We start from the raw sequence: 14,677 nt of genomic DNA, 5'->3' as shown, positions 1-14,677 counted from the left end.
TCATGATAAAATAAAAGCTTTCAGAAAAACTGGAATAGAAGAAAACTTTCTAAAATTGATTTTAAAAAAAAATCTATGAAACACTTGCAGCTAATAGCATACTTAACAGTGGAAGACGAAATCCTTTCCTCAAAGATTAGGAGCGAGGTAAGAATGCCCTCTTTCACAACTCCTATTCAACATAGAAGTTCTAAATAATGCAATAAAGTAAGAAGAGAAAATAAAAGTCTGATCAGAAAGGAAGAAAGAAAACCATTCATTCACCATTCATATTATTCTCTTCTGGGATGGTATGTCAGATCTGTTGATCATTTTCCTATTGTATTGTCTTTTTCTTACTGATTTGTAACATGTCTTTATATAATCTGAATACTGGTCTTTTATTGATCTCATATGTTGCAAAGTTGTCTCATTTATTGGCATGTCTTCTGCTTTCTTTATTGTATCTTTAGAAAAACAAAATCTTGATAGTAGAGCAGGCAAATTTATCAGTCTATCCCTTGGTGATTAGCTCTTTTGTGCCTTAAGAACTCTTTCCCCTTTGGGAGGTCAGAAGGATGTTCTCCTATATTTTCTTCTACAAGTTTTAACATTTTGCTTTTCACAGCTAAATCCTTAATCCCTCTGGAATAGATCTTTAGGTGTGGCTCCTCCTTGACTTTCTGCTTGGTAAATGATTCCAACCTTTGTGAGAGCTCTGTTATCTTTTAGTTCCAGCTTCCTAGCCATGCTGGTTCTGATTCTCTGTCTCTAAAAAAACTGTGGGCTTTTTTTTTTCTTTTTCTTTTGGCAAGCCTTGTAATTTTTTCTTGATAGCCAGACATGTTGTAGTGAGTAAAAGAAACTGCTGTAAATAGATTCTTAGTAATGTGGTCATGAGTTTTCAGGGAAAAGAAATAGTCTATGTATCCTGTGAGCAGGTCTCACTCAGTATTTTGGTGAGCCTGTGCCTCTAGGCTGCAATCTTCATGAGTGTTTCTCAGCTCTTTCTCCTCACGTAGGTGGTACAGGATGGCTAGAGTGGGTTGCAGTCGAGTAGTGCTTTCTCCCATAGTGGATGCCTGGAAGAGTCTGAAGCTGAGTATTGCCCTTCTCCCATAGTGGATACCTGGAGGAGTCTGAGCTGAGTATTACCCTTCTCTGTGGGGGGCACTCCGCAGAAAGAGAGAGGCAGTGGAACTTCCCTCAGCAAAGCCGAGGGGTCCTGAGGAAAGGTGAGCCTGCTGTCTGCCAACCCAGCCCCTTGTCCAGGGAGAGATAATCAGAGGCGACAGGGGTTCCGTCTGAGCAGTTCCACTTTATTGCCACAAACTCTTGGTTTATATAGGCAAGCAGGGGGTTTTGCGAGGGACTTTCCATAGTTGCACCAATCACGTTAAAGGTCAAATTGTAATATGCCATAGTTGCACCAATCACGTTAAAGGTCAGATTGTAATATGCCATAGTTGCACCAATCTCGTTAAAGGTCAAATCATCATGTGCCTTCATTATAACAGGAGTCTATGGTGATCTCGCAGTGTCCATGTGCACGGAAATCAAGAGAGCCGATCAAAAGCTTTAACATAGACCATGCCTCTATCTCTTCCGCCAGGCGCCATCTTAGTTTCCCACCGCAAAGCTAACCCATCTTTTTTAAGGTTTCCCATTTAGGGCCCCACACTTCTCCAGGTCAGTTGGGTTCTGAGTATGCACTTGCAGGTCAGTCTCTGGTAACTAGTTTCCCCTGAGGGCAAGAACAGAGTGCTCTGGCATATTTCAAAATGCTCTTTTACCCACTCTGTTCCAGAAACCTGAACTGACTTTCCTTTGGTATTTACTGTGGGAATCTGGTAGAGCTTCTTGAAGTAAATCTCACAGTAGTGTAAGGACTGCCCTCCATCATGACTGTGTGCCCCTGCAGTGTTGAACTCTCAGAGTTGTCCTCACAGAGACCCCAGCTATTAGTCAACCAAAGTTCAGGTTTTCTTTCCCTGGTACAGGGCTTCATGCGGTGGTTTCTGCTGGCAAGTCTCTGAGACTCCTGTATTCCCCTGCTGGTCTCTCCAATCTTGGGTGCAGCGGTTTGTGAATCCAAGAAGAGTTGTTGATTTCTATTTGTTGTTAAGAGAGAGTGGTGGCTTCCAAGCTCCTTATACATGGAGCCAGACACCAGAAGTCTTCTGTTGTTTTTTAATAACTAAGTCAGTGAGAAAGTCTAGGGAGAAAACTCATCCCTGGCTAAATCTGGGAAGATGGTCAATTCTCCCTTAGGTAGTCTTGAAAGAAATTTTGGTCAAATGACCCTAGGTTTGTTTTTCTGCGGCTAAGGCATTCTTGTCTTAGAAATTTTGCAAGTGCTTGAGTGTTACATGTTAGAAAGTTAAAGAAACCTAAACCAGAAGAGTGATGAGAGAATCCCCTCTTGGCATCATAGCTATGACTCAGATCATTTAAACAAGCTCTTTGTTAAAAAGAAAGCATAAATTTAAAATGCCTGTTTGCATGGTATTCAGAGTATGGATTTTGCTTATGGAGAGGCAACACAGAGAGTCGAGAAACCTGGGGTTAAGCCTTGATCTGTCATAACCAGATTGTTAAGCTTCTTTGTATAGGTGTATGTTTAGCTGCAAGGAACAAGATCCCTTCTATGGTGGCTTAACAATATAGAGGTTTTTCTCATCTAATAGCTCAGGAGGAGGCAGACAAGGCCCGGTATAGTGGCTTCTCCTTCAATTTGGTCGTCCCAGCATGTGGTACACTTGTCACTCTGTGATTGCAAGATATGGCTCCACCTCTGGCATCTTATTGGTGTTTCAGGCATTGGAAGGAGAAGGGCAAAAAGCAAACACCAGAGCCCTTTAATAGAGCTGTTCCAGAAGCTCTACCTAGTACTTTCAGCTTACATATCCAGGGCCCAAAGTGTTCCACCTGCCCATCCTTAGCTATGGTTTAAACAGGGCAAATTGCTGCCCTGAGCAAAATCAAGGTCCAGTTAGAACAAAGAGTAGACTGAGTGTTGGAGAGTTAAGCGCAATATCTACCCTGCTTTCTAAGCTCCCGCCAGGGTTATCTATGTACCTAGCAGGGTTGTTTGAATAACAAGGTGGAAGATCGTGTGCAAGCACACTTTATACACTATTTATGTGTTTCATAAACAAAGAGGAGAAATTCTGAAATTATTTTCTTAGGAGACATAAAAACATAATGTTAATAGAAAATCTTACTAGATGCAAAGATTTGGGTAATCAATATCTCTTGAACCTCAGCTCATTCTCTTTCAGACATCTTTAGATAACCCAAGATCCAGTATTTTCATAGATACACATCCTCAAATACCAATCTTTGGATTATTGCCAAACATTGTCATGGCGGACATTTGTTGATTTCCTCCAATATTCCTTTCCCCCTTTTCCCTTCCTCTTAGTAACCTGAATGCCCTTCCATGTGATTTTTCTTTAGAAATTCCTACCCTTATCTCTGGGTTTTCCATGTGGAACCAGTGGTACAGAACTTGCCTGCTAATGCAGGAGACTCAAGAGACTCAGGGGAAGATTCCCTGGAGTAGGATGGCTACCCATTCCAGTATCCTTGCTTGGAAAATTCCATGGACAGAAGAGTCTGGCGGGGCTACAGTCCATGGGGTCAAAAAGAGTCAGACATGACTGAGTGACTGAGAGAGAGAGAGATAGGCTGTAACCTCTCACAAGAATAAGGCTTGATTAAAGCCATTCAGCAAAGTACAGTGACTGATTCAGTGATGGGCAATCAGAATGACTTCAGAGCTTGAGACTGGCAGCACGCTAACACTGCCCTCTTGGAAGATGGATGTGTGAGCTTGAACCACTGAAGTTATTTGTTTGCACCAAGAGGAAAGGCAGCCAGAAGGTGAAGTCACTCTACAGAAAATACCATGCTAAGACACTTGCAGAGAATCAAGAGATATACATAGTGAAACTCTTTTCCTAAAACCAGCCCTATATCCAGGTTTCTCTTCCCAACTTAATAAACCAAAATATTTTCTTGTTTTGTTATTTATTTGTTGAAGGGATTTTGAGCTGGGTTTTCTGTTACGTGTAGACAAAAGATTCCTAAATGATAGTTTCCACATATATTCCAGGAAAATTATATATATTACTTTAATATGCTGCTTATTGTTTTAAATAATCTATATTTAAATAATATATTGCTTAATGTATTAGATATTTGTACTTATATATAAACATGTGTTGATATGTATATATTTATAAATATTATATATATATTGAAATTTATAGTCCTCCCAGGATTAAGATCATAAGGCCTGAATATTACTAAAATGCTTGTAATAAATTGCCTGCATGGCACCTGTCTAAAAGATTTTAAACTCTGCAATAGAAGGATTTGAGTATTGCTCTTTTAGGGACATATCATGTCTGTGGTACAAGACTCTCCACTGAGTTCTTTGAGAAAAGACCAATTAGGCTGAGGTCTGTCAGTGTTCTTGTAGGTGTGTTTCCTGTTTCCTGTTTGCAAAGGCAACTACAGAAGAAGTAAAAGTAACAGCCTTACACAAACCGCTTACTGAGCTGTCAAGTGTTCAAGTAAATTATTCATTAATTATGAGTGATCTCAGTTGCAGGGCCAGAGAACTGCCGGCGAGCAAATCTGTCCTTACAGCTGTGGAAGGCTCTGAGACCCGGGCCGCTGCGTGACTGCATATTGTGAGTTACTTTTTTAACCTTTCAAATGCCTGGGTTTTGAACTTGTAAATCATGATTCAGAATGCAAAGATGTTGCATCCTGGTTAAGTTGTTGTGTGTTAAATGTTTTTGGTATTTGGTAAATAGAAAATGCTAGCTTATATCTGCCATTAAAGCTTTGTCATGAAGATGCATTTCCATTTTTAACTCTAGATAAATTTCTGTTACCGAAAACTATTTTACCATTTTACTTAAAAAAAAATTCTTTTCTGTAGTGACGCTGATTAAATAGAAATTTACTTAATTAAAAAAAAACAAACAAGTAGGAGAAGGGATAATGAAATAAAAAACCTGACTTGCTTCCTGGAGAAAAGGACAATATGTGCCCCTCCTTACTTCCATATCTATCATTTAGTATGAAAGATTGAAGAGGATATTGCGCAGCAAATAGATGGAATATTTTTTAATTCAGAAAAGATTCTTTTGAAATCCTATTATGGTATAATGAGGGCAGCAGCACCCGCAATCATGAGTTTCCTGTTAAGATAGGAACAGTATTACTTTCCTATTTAGTTGGTGTGGGTCTCAAAAGCCATCTCATTGACTGTTTAGGAAATTGGCTTTTCAGGAAGGGAAATCTATTGATTTACGAATTTCTTGGACAATTTTCAAAATATGTTAATTGCTCCAGATGTGAGCCAGCCAAGGTTTGTAGACAAGGTAATTTGGCTTAAGCCCTGGTAATACTTCTTGCGACTGTTTGCGAAGAAGGCATGAATACTTACTTGACCAAATAGTTCTGTATGAAGACCAAATGGTAAATACATTAAAGTGAACATGGGCCAGAACAGAACCTTAGTTTGTATTTTGCTGATATTTCAGGGAAAGGAGATAAGTCAATATAAATGAAACTTATATGTATTTAGCTCTTTTTCATCCATTTCCTTCATCCTCCATTAACTCTCTATAGTTTAATTAATAGATGAGTAACATATCTCATCTGGATATAATGAGAAAGTGAAAGTGAAAAGCCTTTCACTTCCAATTGTATTCCAAATTGAATAAAGCCAGTTCTTTTAATGAAAGCTATAGGACAGTAATAAAATGTTTGAAGTCAAGCTAGTCAATATCTACTGTTTTTTTTTTTCCTCATAACATTGATAACTAAGCCTCAATGTCAACACATTTCTCCTGAAGGCCAGGAAAGAATTATGCATTTAAGTTGGCAGTAATCAGGCAGCTTGAGATACTCTGAAGTACTTATGGATCACAACCCTAAACATGGTAGTAGCCATTGCATTAATTCCTTGGATCATTGTGATATCAAGCTAAAGAATGATAGAGAAATGTGTATTTTTGCCCCTAAAGACTGTAAAGCATGTGTATGATCCAACATAAGGACCCTTCCTCTTAATGTGACGGTGTGGAGAATCAGTATGTCTGCTATTGGCCCTCCTCAAGCATCCAAGTCTGTCTCTCTTTAAAAAATTGTATTGGCATTTTTCTTTCTGGCTTACTTCACTCTGTATAATAGGCTCCAGTTTCATCCACCTCATTAGAACTGATTCAAACGTATTATTTTTAATGGCTGAGTAATAGTCCATTGTGTATATGTACCACAGCTTTCTTATCCGTTCATCTGCTGATGGACATCTAGGTGGCTTCCATGTCCCAGCTATTATAAACAATGCTGCAATGAACATTGGGGTACATGTGTCTCTTTCAATTCTGGTTTCCTCGGTGTGTATGCCCAGCAGTGGGATTGCTGGGTTGTATGGCAGTTCTATTTTCAGTTTTTAAAGGAATCTCCACACTGTTCTCCATAGTGGCTGTACTAGTTTGCATTCCCACCAACAGCGTAAAAGTGTTCCCTTTTCTCCACACCCCCTCCAGCATTTATTGCTTGTAGACTTTTGGATAGCAGCCATTCTGACTGGCATGAAATGGTACCTCATTGTGGTTTTGATTTGCATTTCTCTGATAATGAGTGATGTTGAGCATCTTTTCATGTGTTTGTTAGCCATCTGTATGTCTTCTTTGGAGAAATGTCTATTTAGTTCTTTGGCCTATTTTTTGATTGGGTCATTTATTTTTCTGGAATTGAGCTGCAGGAGTTGCTTGTATATTTTTGAGATTAGTTCGTTGTCAGTTGCTTAATTTGCTATTATTTTCTCCCATTCTGAAGGCTGTCTTTTCACCTTGCTTATAGTTTCCTTTGTTGTGCAAAAGCTTTTAATTTTAATTAGGTCCCATTTGTTTATTTTTGCTTTTATTTCCAATATTCTGGGAGGTGGGTCATAGAAGATCCTGCTGTGGTTTATGTCCAAGAGTGTTTTGCCTATGTTTTCTTCTAAGAGTTTTATATTTTCTGGCCTTATGTTTAGATCTTTAATCCATTTTGAGTTTATTTTTGTGTATGTTGTTAGAAAGTTTCATTTTTTCACAAGTCATTGACCAGTTTTCCCAGCACCACTTGTTAAAGAGATTGTCTTTTTTCCATTGTATTTTCTTGTCTCCTTTGTCAAATATAAGGTGACCATAGGTGCGTGGATTATCTCTGGGCTTTCTATTTTGTTCTGTTGATCTATATTTCTGTCTTTGTGTCAGTACCATACTGTCTTGATGACTGTGGCTTTGTAGTAGAGCCTGAAGTCAGGCAGGTTGATTCCTCCAGTTCCGTTCTTCTTTCTCAAGATTGCTTTGGCTATTCGAGATTTTTTTGTATTTCCATACAAATTGTGAAATTATTTGTTCTAGCTCTGTGAAAAATACAGCTGGTAGCTTGATAGGGATTGCATTGAATCTACAGATTGCTTTGGGTAGTATACTCATTTTCACTATATTGAGTCTTCCAATCCGTGAACATGGTATATTTCTCCATCTATTTGTGTCCTCTTTGATTTCTTTCACCAGTGTTTTATAGTTTTCTATATGTAGGTCTTTTGTTTGTTTGCTGCTGGTGCTAAGTCACTTCAGTCGTGTCTGACTCTCTGTGACCCCATAGACAGCAGCCCACCAGGCTCCCCCATCCCTGGGATTCTCCAGGCAAGAACACTGGAGTGGGTTGCCATTTCCTTCTCCGTTTGTTTCTTTAGGTAGATATATTCATAAGTATTTTATTCTTTTCGTTGCAATGGTAAATGGAATTGTTTCCTTAATTTCTCTTTCTGTTTGCTCATTATTAGTGTATAGGAATGCAAGGGATTTCTGTGTGTTGATTTTATATGCTGCAATTTTACTATATTCATTGATTAGCTCTAATAATTTTCTGGTGGAGTCTTTAGGATTTTCTATGTAGAGGATCATGTCATCTGCAAACAGTGAGAGTTTTACTTCTTCTTTTCCAACCTGGATTCCTTTTATTTCTTTTTCTGCTCTGATTGCTATGGCCAAAACTTCCAAAATTATGTTGAATAGTGGTGAGAGTGGGCACCCTTGTCTTGTTCCTAACTTTAGGGGAAATGCTTTCAGTTTTTCATCATTGAGGATAATGTTTGCTGTGGGTTTGTCATATATAGCTTTTGTTATGTTGAGGTATGTTCCTTCTATTCTTGCATTCTGGAGGGTTTTTATCATAAATGGATGTTAAGTTTTGTCAAAGGCTTTCTCTGCATCTATTGAGATAATCATATGGCTTTTATTTTTCAGTTTGTTAATGTGGTGCATTACATTGATTGAATTGCAGATATTGAAGAATCTTTTCATCCCTGGGATAAAGCCCACTTGGTCATGATATATGATCTTTTTAATCTGTTGTTGGATTCTGTTTGCTAGAATTTTGTTAAGGATTTTTGCATCTATGTTCATCAGTGATATTGGCCTGTAGTTTTCTTTTTTTGTGGCATCTTTGTCAGGTTTTAGAATTAGAGTGATGGTGGCCTCATAGAATGGGTTTGGAAGTTTACCTTCCTCTGCATTTTCTGCAAGAGTTTGAGTAGGATAGGTGTTAGCTCTTCTCGAAATTTTTGGTAGAATTCAGCTGTAAAGCCATCTGGTCCTGGGCTTTTGTTTGGTGGGAGATTTCTGATTACAGTTTCAATTTCCATGCTTGTGATGGGTCTGTTAAGATTTTCTATTTCTTCCTGGTTCAGTTTTGGAAAGTTGTACTTTTCTAAGAATTTGTCCATTTCTTCCAAGTTGTCCATTTTATTGGCATATAATTGCTGATAGTAGTCTCTTATGATCCTTTGTATTTCTGTGTTGTCTTTTGTGATCTCTCCATTTTCATTTCTAATTTTATTGATTTGATTTTTCTCCCTTTGTTTCTTGATGAGTCTGGCTAATGGTTTGTCAATTTATTTAACTTCTCAAAGAACCAGCTTTTGGCTTTATTGATTTTTGCTATGGTCTCTTTTGTTTCTTTTGCATTTATTTCTGCCCTAATTTTTAAGATTTCTTTCCTTCTACTAACCCTGGGGTTCTTCATTTCTTCCTTTTCTAGTTGCTTTAGGTGTTAAGTTAGGTTATTTATTTGACTTTTTTCTTGTTTCTTGAGGTAAGCCTGTATTGCTATGAACCTTCCCCTTAGCACTGCTTTTACAGTGTCCCATAGGTTTTGGGCTGTTGTGTTTTCATTTTCATTTGTTTCTATGCATATTTTGATTTCTTTTTTGATTTCTTCTGTGATTTGTTGGTTATTCAGCAGCATGTTGTTCAGCCTCCATATGTTGGAATTTTTAATAGTTTTTCTCCTGTAATTGACATCTAATCTTACTGCATTGTGGTCAGAAAAGATGCTTGGAATGATTTCAATTTTTTTAATTTACCAAGGCTAGATTTATGGCCGAGGATGTGATCTATCCTGGAGAAGGTTCCATGTGCACTTGAGAAAAAGGTGAAATTCATTGTTTTGGGGGTGAAATGTCCTCTAGATTATCAATTAGGTCTAACTGGTTTACTGTATCATTTAAAGTTTGTCTTTCCTTGTTAATTTTCTGTTTAGTTGATCTATCCATAGGTGTGAGTGGGTTATTAAAGTCTCCCATTATTATTGTGTTATTGTTAATTTCCCCTTTCATACTTGTTAGCATTTGTCTTACATATTGCGGTGCTCCTATGTTGGGTGCATATATATTTATAATTGTTCTATCTTCTTCTTGGACGATCCTTTGATCATTACGTAGTGTCCTTCTTTGTCTCTTTTCACAGCCTTTGTTTTAAAGTCTATTTTATCTGATATGAGTATTGCTACTCCTGCTTTCTTTTGGTCTCTATTTGCGTGGTATATCTTTTTCCAGCCCTTCACTTTCAGTCTGTATGTGTCCCTAGTTTCGAGGTGGGTCTCTTGTAGACAACATATATAGGGGTCTTGTTTATGTATCCATTCAGCCAGTCTTTTTCTTTTGGTTGGGGCATTCAACCCATTTACATTTGAGGTAATTATTGATAAGTATGATCCCATTGCCATTTACTTTATTGTTTTGGGTTCGAGTTTATACACCCTTTTTATGTTTCCTGTCTAGAGAAGATCCTTTAGCATATGTTGGAGAGCTGGTTTGCTGGTGCTGAATTCTCTCAGCTTTTGCTTGTCTGTAAAGCTTTTGATTTCTCCTTCATATTTGAATGAGATCCTTGCTGGGTACAGTAATCTGGGCTGTAGGTTATTTTCTTTCATCACTTTATGTATGTCCTGCCATTCCCTCCTGGCCTGAAGAGTTCCTATTGAAAGATCCGCTGTTACCCTTATGGGAATCCTCTTGTGTGTTATTTTTTGTTTTTCCCTTGCTGCTTTTAATATTTGTTCTTCGTGTTTGATTTTTGTTAATTTGATTAATATGTGTTGGGGTGTTTCACCTTGGGTTTATCCTGTTTGGAACTCTCTGGGTTTCTTGGGCTTGGATGACTATTTCCTTCCCCACTTTAGGGAAGTTTTCAACTATTATTTCCTCAAGTATTTTCTCATGGCCTTTCTTCTTGTCTTCTTCTTCTGGGACTCCTATGATTTGAATGTTTGGGCATTTAACATTGTCCCAGAGGTCTCTGAGGTTGTCCTCATTTCTTTTAATTCTTTTTTCCTCTGTTTCATTATTTCTACCATTCTATCTTCTGCCTCACTAATCCTATCTTCTGCCTCCGTTTTTCTACTGTTGGTTCCCTCCAGAGTGTTTTTTATCTCATTTATTGCACTATTCATTATATATTGACTTTTTTTAATTTCTTCTAGGTCCTTGTTAAACATTTCTTGCCTCATCTCGATCTTTGTCTCCAGGCTATTTATCTGTAACTCCATTTTGTTTTCAAGATTTTGGATCATTTTCACTATTATTATTCAGAATTCTTTATCAGGTAGATTCCCTATCTCTTCCTCTTTTGTTTGATTTGATGGGCATTTATCCTGTTCCTTTACCTGCCAGGTATTCCTCTGTCTCTTCATCTTGTTTATATTGCTGTGTTTGGGGTTCAGTTCAGTTCAGTTCAGTTCATTTGCTCAGTCGTGTCTGACTCTTTGCGAACCCATGAATCGCAGCACACCAGGCCTCCCTGTCCATCACTGTCTCCCGGAGTTTACTCAGACTCACATCCATCGAGTCCGTGATGCCATCCAGCCATCTCATCCTGGGTTTGGGGTGGCCTTTCCATATTCTAGCAGTTTGTGGTTCCTCTTTATTGTGGAGGTTCCTCACTGTGGGTGGGGTTGGACATGTGGTTCGTCAAAGTTTCCTGGTTAGGGAAGCTTGTGTCTGTGTCCTGGTGGATGGAGCTGGATTTCTTCTCTCTGGAGTGTGCTGAAGTGTCCAGTAATGAGTTTTGAGATGTTCATGTTTTTAGAGTGACTTTGGGCAGCCTGTATATTGAAGCTGAGGGCTATGTTCCTGGGTTGCTGGAGAATTTGTGTGGTATGTCTTTCTCTGGAACTTGTTGGCCCTTGGGTGGTGCTGGTTTCAGTGTAGGTATGGAGGCATTTGATGAGCTCCTATTGATTAATCTTCCCTGGAGTCAGGAGTTCTCTGGTGTTCTCAGGATTTGGACTTAAGCCTCCTGCCTCTGGTTTTCAGTCTTATTCTTACAGTAGCCTCAAGACTTCTCCATCTCCTTTCGAAGACAATAGCCTGCCTTTCTGGGTGCCTGATGTCCTCTGCCAGCATTAAGAAGTTGTTTTGTGGAATTTGCTCAGCGTTCAAATGTTCTTTGGATAAATTTGTGGGGGAGAAGGTGGTCTCCCTGTCCTATTCCTCCGCCATCTTAGGACCGCCCCTGCAAGGAGGATTCTTAACCACTGCACTGCCAGGGAGGTCCAAGTCTTTCTTCTGAGTCTGTGATCTCAGGGCCAGTTGATTTCTCACTGCAGATTTCCTTCTTGAAAGGGTTAGTCACTGTCATGTCCAACTCTTTGTGACCCATGGACTGTAGCCAGCAGGTTCCTCTGTCCAAGCAATTCTCAAGACGAGACTACTGGAGTGGGTTGCCATTCCCTTCTCCAGGGGATCTTCCTGACCCAGAAGTTGAAACCAGGTCTCCTGTGTTGCAGGCAGATTCTTTACCATCTGAGCCACAAGGGAAGGCCTTTCCTTCTTGTTCAGTTCAGTTCAGTCGCTCAGTCGTGTCTGACTCTTACATGAATCGCAGCACGCCAGACCTCCCTGTCCATCACCAACTCCCGGAGTTGACTCAGACCCACGTCCATTGAGTCTGTGATGCCATCCAGCCATCCCATCCTGGGTCGTCCCCTTCTCCTCCTCCCCCAGTCCCTACCAGCATCAGAGTCTTTTCCAATGAGTCAACTCTTCACATGAGGTGGCCAAAGTACTGGAGCTTCAGCTTTAGCATCATTCCTTCCAAAGAAATCCCAGGGTTGATCTCCTTCAGAATGGACTGGTTGGATCTCCTTGCAGTCCAAGGGACTCTCAAGAGTCTTCTCCAACACCACAGTTCAAACGCATCAATTCTTCAGCTCTCAGCCTTCTTCACAGTCCAACTCTCACATCCATACATGACCACAGGAAAAACCATAGCCTTGACTAGACGGACCTTAGTCTGCAAAGTAATGTCTCTGCTTTTGAATATACTATTTAGGTTGGTCATAACTTTTCTTCCAAGGAGTGAGCGTCTTTGAATTTCATGGCTGCAGTCACCATCTGCACTGATTTTGGAGCCCAAAAAAATAAAGTCTGACACTGTTTCTACTGTTTCCTCATCTATTTCCCATGAAGTGATGGGACCGGATGCCATGATCTTCGTTTTCTGAATGTTGAGCTTCAAGCCAACTTTTTCACTCTCCTCTTTCACTTTCATCAAGAGGCATTTTAGCTCCTCTTCACTTTCTGCCATAAGGGTGGTGTCATCTGCATATCTGAGGTTATTGCTATTTCTCCCGGCAATCTTGATTCCAGCTTGTGTTTCTTCCAGTCCAGCATTTCGCATGATGTACTCTGCATGTAAGTTAAATAAGCAGGGTGACAATATATAGCCTTGACGTACTCCTTTTCCTATTTGGAACCAGTCTGTTGTTCCATGTCCAGTTCTAACTGTTGCTTCCTGACCTGCATACAGATTTCTCAAGAGGCAGGTTAGGTGGTCTGGTATTCCCATCTCTTTCAGAATTTTCCACAGTTTATTGTGATCTGCACAGTCAAAGGGTTTGGCATAGTCAATAAAGCAGAAATAGATGTTTTTCTGGAACTCTCTTGCTTTTTTGATGACCCAGCAGATGTTGGCAATTTGATCTCTGGTTCCTCTGCCTTTTCTAAAACCAGCTTGAACATCAGGGAGTTCACGGTTCACGTATTGCTGAAGCCTGGCTTGGAGAATTTTGGGCATTACTTTACTACCATGTGAGATGAGTACAATTGTGCAGTAATTTGAGCATTCTTTGGCATTGCCTTTCTTTGGGATTGGAATGAAAACTGACCTTTTCCAGTCCTGTGGCCACTGCTGAGTTTTCCAAACTTGCTGGCATATTGAGTGCAGCACTTTCACAGCATCATCTTTCAGGATTTGAAACATCTCAATTGGAATTCCATCTCCTCCTCTAGCTTTGTTCATAGTGATGCTTTCTAAGGCCCACTTGACTTCACTTTCCAAGATGTCTGGCTCTAGATTAGTGATCACATCATCATGATTATCTGTGTCGTGAAGATCTTTTTTGTACAGTTCTTCCATGTATTCTTGCCACCTCTTCTTAATATCTTCTGCTTCTGTTAGGTCCAGACCATTTCTGTCCTTTATCAAGCCCATCTTTGCATGAAATGTTAATGTAAATGTATCTCTAATTTTCTTGAAGAGATCTCTAGTCTTACCCATTCTGTTGTTTTCCTCTATTTCTTTGCATTGATCACTGAAGAAGGCTTTCTTATCTCTTCTTGCTATTCTTTGGAACTCTTCATTCAGTTGCTTATATCTTTGTTTTTCTCATTTGCTTTTTGCCTCTCTTGTTTTCATAGCTATTTGTAAGGCCTCCCCAGACAGCCATTTTGCTTTTTTGCATTTCTTTTCCTTGGGGATGGTCTTGATCCCTGTCTCCTATAGAATGTCACGAACCTCATTCCATAGTTCATCAGGCACTCTATCTATCAGATCTAGACCCTTAAATCTATTTCTCACTTCCACTGTATAATCGTAAGGGATTTGATTTAGGTCATACCTGAATGGTCTAGCGGTTTTCCCTACTTTCTTCAATTTAAGTCTGAATTTGGCAATAAGGAGTTCATGATCTGAGCCACAGTCAGCTCCCAGTCTTGTTTTTGCTAACTGTATAGAGCTTCTCCATCTTTGGCTGCAGAGAATATAATCAATCTGATTTCAGTGTTGACCGTCTGGTGATGTCCATGTGTCAAGTCTTCTCCTGTGTTCTTGGAAGAGGGTGTTTGCTATGACCAGTGCATTTTCTTGGCAAAACTCTATTAGTCTTTGCCCTGCTTCATTCTGCATTCCAAGGCCAAATGTGCCTGTTAATCCAGGTGTTTCTTGACCTCCTACTTTTGCATTCCAGTCCCTTATAATGAAAAGGACATCTTTTTTGGGTGTTAGTTCTAAAAGATCTTGTAGGTCTTCATAAAACCATTCAACTTCAGCTTCTTCAG

At 39.4% G+C, this 14,677-nt stretch overlaps 1 protein-coding gene across 2 annotated transcripts in view; it reads left to right on the top strand.

The window, feature by feature from the left end:
- Positions 1-14,677, top strand: part of NCALD (neurocalcin delta) — a 343,524-nt gene that overhangs the window by 144,691 nt on the left and 184,156 nt on the right. For both annotated transcript variants that reach the window (XM_018058319.1, XM_018058320.1), the window contains one exon: positions 4,592-4,679. The gene's annotated coding sequence lies outside the window, so the exon portion shown is untranslated. The remainder of the gene's footprint in view (positions 1-4,591; positions 4,680-14,677) is intronic.

This window comes from Capra hircus, chromosome 14 (assembly GCF_001704415.2).
Source record: "Capra hircus breed San Clemente chromosome 14, ASM170441v1, whole genome shotgun sequence".
NCBI classification, from domain to species: Eukaryota; Metazoa; Chordata; class Mammalia; order Artiodactyla; family Bovidae; genus Capra; species Capra hircus.
Note: the sequence above shows the minus strand (reverse complement) of the source record. Positions and strands in the feature narration are given on the sequence as shown.